The sequence below is a fragment of the Lynx rufus genome, unplaced genomic scaffold (assembly GCF_022079265.1).
Source record: "Lynx rufus isolate CCGP_SWC_20201006 ecotype Redwood Valley unplaced genomic scaffold, mLynRuf1.p SCAF_5, whole genome shotgun sequence".
NCBI classification, from domain to species: domain Eukaryota; kingdom Metazoa; phylum Chordata; class Mammalia; order Carnivora; family Felidae; genus Lynx; species Lynx rufus.
In genome coordinates, this window is record NW_025814867.1 from 98,824,960 (window position 1) to 98,829,140 (window position 4,181).

At 41.9% G+C, this 4,181-nt stretch overlaps 1 protein-coding gene across 1 annotated transcript in view; it reads right to left on the minus strand.

Annotated features, from left to right (window-relative positions):
- The window catches only part of ATP6V1A (ATPase H+ transporting V1 subunit A), a 64,271-nt gene extending 60,781 nt beyond the window's left edge, over positions 1 to 3,490 (minus strand). The window contains 1 exon segment of the mRNA XM_047099069.1: positions 3,351 to 3,490. The gene's annotated coding sequence lies outside the window, so the exon portion shown is untranslated.
- Positions 3,491 to 4,181: the final 691 nt, after the last annotated feature.

Below are 4,181 nucleotides of genomic sequence, written 5' to 3' on the forward strand. Positions count from 1 at the left end.
CTCATAAAGCCTACATTATATTGCTTTACATTTAAATACCACTTAGTTTTTAAAATACTTTCACATAGATTATCTAGGATTTATGTCACTTGAACTCACAATACCTGTGAGAGGAGAATTCCTAAGTATCAAATTCTAAGCCCCTACTCCCAACTTTATTTAAAAAAACATGTAACTAAAGTGGTAGGGCTGAATGATGATCTTCTGATTTTTTTTTAAACGTTTATTTATTTTTGAGACAGAGAGAGACAGAGCATGAACAGGGGAGGGGCAGAGAGAGAGGGAGACACAGAATCTGAAACAGGCTTCAGGCTCTGAGCGGTCAGCACAGAGCCCGACGCGGGGCTCGAACTCACAGACCGTGAGATCATGACCTGAACCGAAGTCGGACGCTTAACCGACCAAACCACCCAGGCGCCCCGATGATCTTCTGATTTTAACTCTAGTGCTATAACACTTGTAGCCTAACAGAAAGCCATATTTTTAAGTACAACTCACTGTTCTTCCCTTCCCTTTCATACTTGGATGATAACCATACTTATTAGTAACCATATGCTGTGAAAATAAGTTGGTCAGTGCATTAACAAAACCTATCTGGTTTATCTCCATTCCTCTGACCATGATTTAGATGGTTATTATTACCAATTTATATTTGAAAACTAATACCTAGTGCACAACCTTAGAAGGAGCTATGATTTGCAACAGGTTTAAAAATAGTTTAATCTTCCCGTTCAATTGTCACTCATTCAATAAACAATTTACTAAGGACCCATCGGGTACTTCAGCATCCTGGTTCTGAAGACACAACTGTAGAGACACTATCCTTGAACTCCTAGGAGCTTTATGGTTTACTAAAGAAAAGCCCAGACAACAGTAATTAAATACAATGTGCTAAAAGTGAAAACAGAATAGAAAATATTGTGTAATAGTCTATAGGACCAAATGTCTAGTTCTGCCAATAGGGGGAGAAAACACATTCTTGGTGGTGGTGATAATCTATAAAGGCAGTGAAATATAAGAAAGACTTCAGTGTAAGCACACAAGCAGTGTCAGGGACCTTAACACAGAAACTCTCGTGGGTCATTTACTGTTGGACTACAGCACAATTCCCTAATGAATGTTAAGGCTTCTCCATGTAATACTCATAAACTGATAAAGCTAGTTTCAGAAATGCCTTCCTAGCTTCAGATCACTTGTTTGTTTCTGTGTGAATTATGCATAATGTTAAAGCTCTTTTTCACATTCAACTTGAGCAATTTAGTCACCAATTCCTGCTTCCAATTTCATTAGTGGTCTAAGCTACTGCTTTCATAGTTCCCTAAAATTGGGGAAATTGTGCGGTAAAATTGCAGACTCATTCACAACCTCTTTCATATTGACATTTTTCTCCTCTAGTACTCAATGCTCTTTAGCTGGTTTTCTCTTTCCTACTTTGGTCTCACCCAGACAGGACTGGTTTGGACTTCTAGGGCTCTTAAAAAAATGTGTCCTATTTGATGGAATGTCACCTGGCCAATGAAGCAACACTGCTTATGTTTTTCTCTCCTCTAGAGATCAGGGAACTTCACTCTGGAGCAAATTAATGGATGGAACTATATTTACATTCGTAGCAGGCATGGCTACATAAACACACCAACAGATTAGGAAAATAGCACCAAATGTTGAAACTGTAAATCAGAATAGTGGTCTTCTTTATTACTTAGGGAAAGCAAAAAACATTTTTAAAGTTAAGTTTTCTAGCAAGAAGCATCCATAGATCAGTTTTTCGATTTTGAAATTACTATAAAAATATTTTGTTAAATTAATATTATGCTAGAATTTTTAAACTTTTGTTCACTTTAACAAAATCAGTTTATTGTAGAGAATTTGAATGATATAAAAAACCAAAACCAGTCACATCTACTACTCAAAAACAGATTCCATCTTTCTCACTTTTCAGCTTTTTAATGGATTCTTCCATTACACTGACTAGAAAATTACAAGGTTTAATAGAGAATATGACTTTTCAGATTTTAAAAAAGTGTAATTTAAATTTTAAAAATCAAATCTGTCATTTTTGTAAGGCCTTTCAATTTAAAAGAACCAGAAGATTTCCTGAGTTTGAGGTGTAAATAAAAGAGTTTAACCCCAAACTGAAAAACACTCTTCCCTAAATCACACTGTTTGGGGTCAAAACACTGGTTACTACATTGCATATGAAATGGGATTACATTGGGTTGGGCAAAAACCTAAGCAAAACAGTTTCTGTATTTTCACAAAACACTATTCATCAAAATCTGAAGAAGTCCCTTGGAGTTATACAATAGGGAAAGCTAAGAAGGAATACAAGTGTTACTTAATATAAATTTACTACTGGTCAAGGAATTGATTGGGGGTGGTGATTAAGTAGGATTTTAGGGAGAAATGGCAAAAAAAAAAAGAATGTCAAAGGTTGAAAATATGAAGTAAACAATATCTCGACTTAACCTCCCTACCTTTAAGTTTCAGGTCAAATACATTTGGTTTAATTATATTTCCAACCCATCAGTTTCTTAAGAATTACTTCCCGTTCGGGGAAACCTAGTCACTTTCCCATAGGCTAGTCTGGGTCTCCTGTAGAGCAAGAAGCCGCAACACCATCATCTTTCAACACCTCGCCATTCAATTGAGACTGTCGCATTACCAACACCTCCTGTTTTGAAGGTAGTATATCTTTATTCTTTCAACTGTTTTCTCCCTTCCTGCACCATAACATCAGAGAAGAGAAAGGTAAAAGGCCCTTCCAGGCCCAACCAAAGTACGAGAACATCTACAAAACGCCTCTCGCAGGGATGTCAGATAAAAAACTCAGAATGACTGAGAAAGCACATTCGGAAGAAAGCTTTACAGTGACTCCGCAGTGAGGGCCACATCAGTGACATTCTCTCCCAAGCCTGTCTCATCGGATACGCCTCTGCCTCCAGGGTTTTTCCTACCTCCCCGGCTCCCCAGCGAGCGGCTGAAGATACAGAGTAGGGCCTCTGCCAAAGAATGGGCTTTCGGAAACAGGACCTGAAGACTACTGCAGACCCTGAGAAATGGCTGAACCAAAACCACTACAGTAAGCCCCTGACTCCAAGTAGGGAACCATAATGGCCGCACTCATCCCCAACCACAGGAAAGGTGGACATCTCACTCCTAGGTTGCGGGGGCGACCACAGTAGGGGAAGCGAGGGTCAGGAGAACTGGGGAAAAGAGCTCCCAGTCAGTGCAGGATGACAGCGGGGAGGAAGCCCTGGACAACTGAGGCCTCCGTTCACACTTTCCCTTCTCTTCCTCTTCCCACCCCTTGTCCTATCCCCACCAGTCACCGATTACCGGTCGCCGCTCACCTGCCCGGGCGCGAGGTGCAGAAGCAGTACCGATCACGGAGCAGAGGCTCTGTCACTGCGGGAGGGGAAATCTTCAGCTGCAGAGAGGGGCGGGCCTAGACAGTCACGTGACCTCGAGCTCCGCCCCGCCGTCCCAGGCGGGCGTGATGCATTTTGGGGGCTTATATTTTTGCGGATCGTTGGAACATTAATGTTCTTGCGATTAGAGAAAAAAACACACAAAAAAATCACAAAGACTACGTCGTAAACTGTAATGTAGCAGGCGTGCGTGAAACAGGTTAAAGTGCATTGCTAAGGAAGTGACGTTTATGCTACGATCTAGGGACCGGAAATAGCGATAGCGTTGTCCCACAGTGGCTGGCCGGTGAAATCCCAGGTTTAATCCCAGGCGATCACATGACCTTAAAATTTGGATCGTGCTGGACGGAGGCCAAATTATCCGGCCGATTGTTAATTACGCTAGTCCTAAAAACATCTCATTAGTTTGAGTCTACCCCAGATTTCTTTACATTTAGAAGAACAATCTTTATAAAATCTTATTAGGAGACAGTGTTTGAAGGTCATTCTAGAGACTACCCACTGGAAGAACGGGGTCGAGAAAGGTAGATCTGGTTAAAGTGAGAGAAGAGAGGGAGGGGTGGAAAAATCCGGATTTTACCGCCAGGGCCTACCGGGCAAGCCCCACAAGTAGTGTCGTAAGGGATGGGAGGAGAAAGATGACGCCAGAAGCCACAGCCCAGTAGGAAAATGGAGGTCGTGAAGTAGAGGGGGAAGGGTGCACGGAGAACAGCAGTGCGGCTGCGCGCGAGGCGGCCGGCGCGCCGGCGCGCA